Below are 8,650 nucleotides of genomic sequence, written 5' to 3' on the forward strand. Positions count from 1 at the left end.
AACAAACCTCAAACAATATATTAATCTAAGCGAACAGACATAATCACGTTCTCCTGACTGGAAAACCCCCACAAGCATGTGTCCAGATTCCACTGCCCTTTTCTTATGGGTTGTTAAAACCACTTCCACCTGCTCTTTACCTTTACACAAGAACTCACCTTTCCGGATGGGTTGGCATTGGCACTAAAATGAAAACACAATGGCCACAATCCTACAGAGATTTTAAGCATATTAAAATCGACTGAAATTATAGGGCTGAGCCATACTTATTTCTGGGTTGGATTGCAGCCAATATTCTTTAACTAAACAGTCCACCCCTCCCCCAGTATTTAATGAATTCATTATTTAATTGAAAACTTCAGCAGATCGTCTCTTGCACCCATACGGGTTTGTGATGTCACTGTACTATTGCTCTTCATGCCTTGCGAAAGGAGGGGCTTTCTCTCAAGGTCATTAAATCTTTTTCTGCTTGATGCAGTAGGTTTCCATGGACACATACAGCTGATTGGCTTTCCCAGCTGAGAGTTGCTTCACACTTGACAAATTTCCTACATGAATATTTCTTCCATGCATTTAAATTTAAGCAAGCGTGCCTCTAAAATTAACACAAACAGGTGCTTATTTCCAATGTCTCTCTGTGTGCTTTTATGGACTATGTTTGTAGTATGATTCTTAATAACTTTTAACTTTTTTTTTTTTGCTATGCGTGTTCATAGATCTTTCTGACCACAAGGCCTGACGCCTTGTTGAAATCACTGTTGAAATAACACAATGAAGAGAAATGAAATGGGTTGGGAAGGGACCTGAATTAATGAAAATAGAAGGAAGTAAACCTGCCTTAGGCCAACTCTTGACTGCTTGTCCTCCCTACATGTAAATAAATGTGTAGTGGCATATGTTATGTCACAGGGGTCCTTTCACACTTGCTGAATAATATGCTTAATTCTACTGTCAATGCACTTTAGCAATAATTCGCAAGTGGATTTTGCCATTTCACACAATAAAATCCAGTTGCAAAGTCGATTAAAAATGCATTATTCAGCATATGTGAAAGTGCCTTGTGTCCCCCATGTGTCAGCCTTGGCTAGGGATGCCGACCTCCAGGTACTAGCTGGAGATCTCCCGCTATTACAACTCCAGCCGATAGAGATCAGTTCACTCGGAGAAAATGCTGCTTTGGCAATTGGACTCTATGGCATTGAAGTTCCTCCACAAACCCTGCCCTTGTCAGGCTCCGCCCCCAAAATCTCCAGGTATTTTTCAACCTGGAACTGACAACCCTAGCCCTGGTCCTTCCTATCAGACGCATGCTGGGAGATCTATGCTCAGAAGTGGAATTCCTGACATTAATGCCGGGGAGCAGTTTGTCCTGCCCGATGGATTCAAAGGAAGTACGAAGTCTCATTGGGCTGTAAGAATATTGGCAGCCAATTAGGAGGCGAGGCTAAGAGGCATACGGGCAAGAGTGAAGGTGAATAAGGCTATTCATAAGGCTGATCTGGATGGAGGAGGAGTGTGTACAGCACATGAGTCCATCAAATATGATATGCCACGCCTGTATACAGACAACGATGTAACCTTTCTATGTGGCGATGTGATGCCTGTTTAAATGATCTGTGTCAGTGCCTGCATGATGTCACAATCAGCAGGTGGGACAAAGAGTGTTAAGCTAGGCTAACCCCCTTGTGTGGCAGGGATCGGGCAGGCTGATCACGAGAGTCAGGGATTATCGGCAAGCACTCCAAGACATCCATGTGATGGAGGGAGTGTCCGGAACAGCACATCGCTGGCTGGGAAGGAGGGGTCCTTGGAACTGAGTGACATCTTTCTGAGCCTGGTAGTGGCTGTGTGGTGTATCAGGTGAGGGGGCTGGGAACCTCTCGGCATACTGTGTGCAAGCGATGATAAACAAAGCTGGTAGAGGATCTGTTTAATTAATTCAATAATCAGTTAAACCCAAACTGTTGTTTTGTGCCTTCTTTGAATGGGTGCCTGGAGAAAGATAATTCCCAGGTGCAAGTAGCTCCCATTGAAATTGGAATTGGGGTGTGCAGAGAGGGTGGGGGCTTGAGTGTCCTTCCTTCATCAATTTCTAACTACATTGTCCCTGGGAGCTGCTATTTGCCTAGGGTTGCCAGCTCCGGATTGGGAAATACCTGGAGATTTTTGGGGTGGAGCCTGAGGAGGGCGGGGTTTGGGGAGGGACTTCAATGCCCAAAGCGGCCATTTTCTCCAGGTGAACTGATCTCTATCAGTTGGAGATCAGTTGTAATAGCAGGAGATCTGCAGCTGCTACCTGGAGGATGGCGACCCTATATTTGCCCCACTAGTGTAAAACTGTGTGGCCTCTCTCATGACACTGAGATGCTCAGGATTTTACTTCCTCTAAACAGACATTTAGGAGTCTGTCCTCCACAGCTAGCTTCTCAACTGTGCTATGCAGCCACAGGTTCTGTGTTAATTTTTCATACTACCAAAGGAGCCATAAAGCTTAGGCTCTGTCCCTGGTCTCCAAAGCTTAGCGGCATTTTGTTGGAATTGAGATATTTTGAAACAAAGGATGTTCACACAAGGGCCACCTCGCAAAGCTCACTTTCAGAACGATTCCAAGATCTTATGGCACAGTTGTCTCGCCCGGACATACAGCCTGTTGGCTACCAGGCCTGCAGAGCAGCAAAGCAGGCCTCTGTAGCACAAGGGAAGCAACTAGAAATGAGGCAGATTTATTAACTTTGGCATGTGGCCAAGAGCCCAGGCAAGCTTGTAGGTAGTTGCCAAGGTTTCCAGATACTGCTGGGACTCTTTAAAAAAAAAGAGTCCAAATCCTGGGAACTCAGGCAACACCAGCCCAGTCTGTGAGAGTGGCAGAGTCACATTAAGAATCTCCCAACGAGGGTTGCCATTCTCCAGGTGGTGGCTGGAGATCTCCCATAATTACAATTGGTCTCCAGTTTACAGAGAAAAGTTCCTGCGGAGAAAATGGCTGCTTTGAAAGGCGGAGTAAATGGCATTATATCCCACTGAGGTCCTTCCCCTCCCCAAACCCTCCCCTCCACTGGTAAGGTTGCCAGGTGGGCGGTATTGGCAGCAATTGCCCGCCAATCCACCCAGCCTCTCCGGGGCCACGGCCACGTGCGCGCCCACGCGATGACGGCACTTCCAATTTTACTTCTGAAAGCACTGCATTGCCACAGCTGTTGAGTGTTAAATTGGCCGTGGCGATGGGGCACTTCCAGAAGTAAAACCGAAAGTGTCGTCATCGCGTGTGCGCACGCACACACACGCATGCAGCCGCCCCAGCCCTGCCCCTAAAACCTCTTGACAATCGGTAGCGGGGATCTGGCAACCCTATCCCCAGGCTGCACCCCCCAAATCTCCAGCAATTTCCCCACCCAGAGCTGGCAACTCCACTAGGGTTGTCAGGTCCCTTTTCGCCACTGGTGGGAGGTTTTGGGGGTGGAGCCTGGGGAGGGCAGGGTCTGGGGAGGGACTTCAATGCCATAGAGTCCAATTGCCAAAGCGGCCATTTTCTCGGCTGGAGATTAGTTGTAATAGCAGGAGATCTCCAGCTGGTACCTGGAGGTTGGCAACCCTACTTGAAGGGGGCAACAAATGCCTGACTTTGCAATCCCATGGAGTCAGCCACGCACAGAGGTGCAGTGTGGGGGTTTGCAACGTGAACGAACTGCCTCACTCAGAGGAAACATCTTCACAATAAGGCTTGTTTAAAGGCAGGGTTGCCAGGTCCAGAAATTCCTGGATATTTGTGGGTGGAGCCTAGAGAGGGCAGACTGTTGGGAGGGGAGGGATCTCAGCAGAGTATAATGCCATACAGCTCACACTCCAAAGCTGCCATTTTTCCCCAGGGGAACTTGCCTCTGTAGGCTGGAGATTAGCTGTAAATTTGGGAGACACCCCCCCAGGCCCCACCTGGAGGTTGGCAACCCTGTTTAAAGGGCAGATCCACATTTCAATACACACTGGTTTTACACCAATTTAATTGAACTGCTGGAGTTAATACAAGAATAATAGCTGTTATTTTTATAAGATAGGGGTATACACACAGCTTTTATACAGGAAAAAACATGGTAAAATCTATGTTGGGGCTTCAGTGAGGATTGCCTTACTCCTAATACCACTGTCTAGACAAAATGCCAAGTCTCTGCTTTTCAGCATGTACTTTAGGAGCAAGCAGCATTTAATTCCAGCCTTTTCCAGACATTACATCCATGTGTACCAGGAGCCCTACAACCATGGGTATTGAGAGCATATACCACCTATGATGGTATACACGTGACTGCCAGTTCATGTGAAAAGGGCAACACATGGATTTTCTATGTGCATACAGCACATACATGCTACATAAAACCCAAATAAATCCAGTGGCCAGATGCAAACTACATGCATGAAAAATACATATGTAGTTTGTACATACAGACAACATGGTGACCACATGTATCAGGAGGATCTATGCTAGGGTTGCCAGGTCTCTCTTTGCCACCGGTGGGAGGTTTTTAGGGAAGAACCTGATGAGGGCAGGGTTTGGAAAGGGGAAGGACTTCAATGCCATAGAGTCCAATTGCCAAGGCAGCCATTTTCTCCAGGTGAACTGATCTCTATTGGCTGGAGGATCAGTTGTAATGGCAGGAGATCATTAGCTAGTACCTGGAGGTTGGCAACCCTAATCTATGCAATGTTGGGATGCTCCTGGTATGCCTGAACGTAACATCTGAAAAGGGCTTTTGTCTAATCTACAATTTGCCAAACGCACATTTTATACCAGCGCTAGACAAAGAAGAGATGCGTGAAGTGCGCCTTGATTTTTTATATCTGTAAAGAGTGTGTGCATGTGTACATCCCTTTCTGACATGGGCGAAGCGCAAGCCACACTTCCCCTTCCCAGCACGTCACTGATGACTGTGAGTACCTACTAATGCAACACCTGTAATCCGGAGCTGGCCGTTGCGTCATTGTGCAGAACACCTGAGAGTCCCAGCGCAGACACCTCCACCTTGGCTTTCTGCCAGCTAGGCCTGCCTCCTTTCTGTTCTCTGCTAGGCAATTAGTCAAAAAGCAGGCTTGAGACAGACTCTGAAACACGCATCTACCCTTCCTGCCACCTCCAGTAAACTGCTGCCTCAGGACTCCCATAGCAACCAAAGGTCTCCCAGGGCTGTGTACTGCCCCCCCCCCCAGCGCAACCTATTCAAGGGAGGAGGGGCAATTACAAGGAGAGGCAGTTGCTGAAGCAAAGAGAAGTCTGGATTGCCTCATCCGCTCAGTTTTGCAGGGTTCTGAGGAAGTACGACTCTTCCTTTCTCTTAAAACCATTCTGATCGTTTGAAAACAATTACATAAAAATTTACCCAAAGATCAAAGAATAGCACAACTCAAAAAGAAAAATATACAGTGTCATGTTAGTCCCATTACATAAATTGCTTTTGATGCCTACTCAAAACATCTGTATAACAAAATAAAATCTCTTCTCTAACATTTTCTTTAGGTTTAATCTTGTTCCAGAATATTATGAAAGGTTGCTAATACCGTTTCTAATACATTTTTCATGGGTGGACACTTTCCCTTCCCATATGTCATTTTGATTTTAAGCAGGATAACCAGGCTGTATTATGGAGCCACAGACCGTCAATTATCCATGTAGCATTATTGCTAAATCCTATATTGAGCTTCCACAGCTGTCTTTTAGGAGAATATTCTAGGCATCAATTGACAGGGCCGTTATAAAAGTTTGGTTAATAAAAAAAACAAAACACCAGGAATTTAAGCAAATAGATGCACACTTTCAGCAAAAGAAAAGGAACATGAATCTATTAGCTAGCAGCCACTTAATGTTGCTAGCTGAGGAGCTGATGAAATGGCAGCTGATAGGTAGTGTGGGGAATATGAGGATTTAGTGTACAATGAGCCTGTACAATTTGCATCCTACCAAACTTAATGCAGCTGAACAGTCATGTATTTTGGCTTGTCAGTGGCCTGACAATCCCCTTCTTTTTGCAGTTCAAGACAAACAGGGGGGGGAACCCTTTGCTGAGCCAGTGGTGGGTTTTCATGCATGACAGGTGAATTGAGTTTATTGGCACATGAATTCTACTATACTAATAGCATACGTATTGCATTAAGCTGGGGAGCAAGCTGCATGTGGAGTAAATCAGAAGACCGGCGCAGTTGCAGGTCTGGGGATCTCCCGGAATTACAACTGATCTCCAAATGACAGAGATCAGCTCCCCTGGAGAAAATGGATGCTTTGGAGGGTGGGCTCTATGGTATTGTACCCCACTGAGGTCCCTGTCCTCCTCAGGCTCCATCCTCAAATCTCTATGAATTTCCCAACCTAGAGCTAGCAACCAAGGGTGACTAACCAAGGGTGACTAACAGCAGTGTATTAAAATAGGTGGAACTAAATAAGGGAGTTAGGAAAGTGGGCAGCCAGGAAGAACTGAGTTTGGCAGGCTGTGTTGCAAAAGGCGCTGCTACCATTAAAGAGTCAGTCAGGCCTCATCAACATAAAACAAAGGCCTTTGTGAAACAAGCGTGCTAAAGCTCATCTACCACATGACCCTCCTGATCTTTGTACTTGTGCTAGGTTATTTCATGATGGTGGTTCCTTCAATAAGTGTCTGCCCTCTGTGTCATTCAATTATTCAGCCCGTCCACATTCCTAGCTCACTTACTTAGTTCCACCTACATCGATACAGCAGGAATCACTTAAGTCAGGTTTGGGTGGGCACAGATATTTCTTGTTCACAGAACTAACTGCTTTGGATTTAGGATCTCAGGGTTTATAAGCGGGAAATTCTAAATTTCATTTGTATAATCCTATGAAACTCTTTAAAAAAAGACAACCAACTTAAAGCCCTTCTCGACTTTTTACAGGAACTACTGCTGTGTTTTTTACAGGAACTTTTTACAGGAACTACTCAACTACTTTTGGGGCCATACTACTTTAGGATTATTTTCAATTGTTGCATTCAGTTCTAAAAAATCAAACAAAAAAACCCCTGACCAATAGTCATCTCTCTATATTAATTAGGGTTACCAGGTCCCTCTTCACCACCAGCAGGTTTTTGGGGTGGAGCCTGAGGAGGGCAGGGTTTCGGGAGGGACTTCAATACCATAGAGTCCAATTGCCAAAGCGGCCATTTTCTCCAGGTGAACTGATCTCTATTGGCTGGAGATCATTGTTATAGCAGATCTCCAGCGACTACCTAGAGGTTGGCAACACTAATATCAATTCATATACTTTTTTTTTAATTCCCTAAAGAGGAGCATTGAAACAAAAGCAAAGCCAACCATGCCAGTTTAAACCTGTGGCGGTTCTAGATCTTTGCCAACACAGCTCTGTTTGCCAGTGTACGAATAACCATTACAGTAAAGCACCAGCTTCTGTGATAAATTCTCCTCACTCTGAAGTGCCCTGGTTGTCTTATAGTCCAATGAAGACAACTAGGAGGAGGTTAAAAAGAGCAACAGTTCTTTCTTTAGCTAAACACAGACCTGGGGGTGAAATAACCCACAAATAAGATGTGCAGAGTTACTCACCAGAGAAACAAAGGAAAGTCAGTATCCTTTATGCATTCGTATGGGGCAGGCCCATGGCTGCTGACAAGCAGATTGATACACAAAAGCACCAATGCACATTAGGTGACTACTTTACTCTAATTAGCATAATCTATATTGGCCGAAGGCCGTCTCTAAGCAAGTTCTAGGTCTTGTGATCTTAGTAACTAGAAACCACATACCTAAAGATGAAGGTAATTCAGAGCTCTCTACTGGTGAAAGGCCATACCAAGCACAGAGAGCATGATTTCTTGGTTCATGGCTCCTGGATGCCAACTTCCCAAAGCTTCCATGTGTGTGCGTATGAATACATAGTGTTCTAAACCAGCCCTTATATCTGGGCATTACAACGCTAGATTGTCCAGGGGATAATTCATGTATGCTTGTTGCTTTCCAAACGTTTCATTTAATGGAATGAGACACACATTCTGCTTTTGAATAACAACTCCATGATGCACTAAAATAGTGCATGTTACATTACATAAGCAAGCAAAATGGCAGCCGGGGCAGAAAGTCCTACAGGCTTCTTTTTTTGGGGGGGGGGGAGGGAATAGTAGCCCAAGAAGATGTGAAAAGTTAATGTACACATATACTATTTCCACTGATGTAAGGAAATGTTTTTATATTTGATGCTATCCACACAAAGCCATTAATGAAAAACCTATAAACTCTACAAAGTAGCAGATTCCAGAGGAAAAATAACATCCATGCTGATACCTCAAACTTGAGTGTCTAGAGACACAGACAAATCAGTAGCAGGGGTTTGTCTGACTTTCAGTCCATGTACTCTGTTTCAGCAAGAGGCATCCCTGGGAGAAAAATGGATATTGTACTCAGTAATTTATTGTTTACATTTTAAAATCTTTTTGTCCATTAATGGCTTTTTACTGAAGACTATGCCAAAGTTCCCAGGCCTGCTAAGACTAATATTGGAGGCAAAGCTGTCCGAGGGATTATCTGTGCCAGAATAGGACCTATTGGGCATCTGTGTTCACTGATGCTTAAAGGGAGGGCTATGTGTGTTCCATATTGTAAAATATTAAATCCATACTCTATACCAAAGTAACACCAAGAA

Source organism: Euleptes europaea, chromosome 1 (assembly GCF_029931775.1).
Source record: "Euleptes europaea isolate rEulEur1 chromosome 1, rEulEur1.hap1, whole genome shotgun sequence".
Lineage (NCBI taxonomy): Eukaryota > Metazoa > Chordata > Lepidosauria > Squamata > Sphaerodactylidae > Euleptes > Euleptes europaea.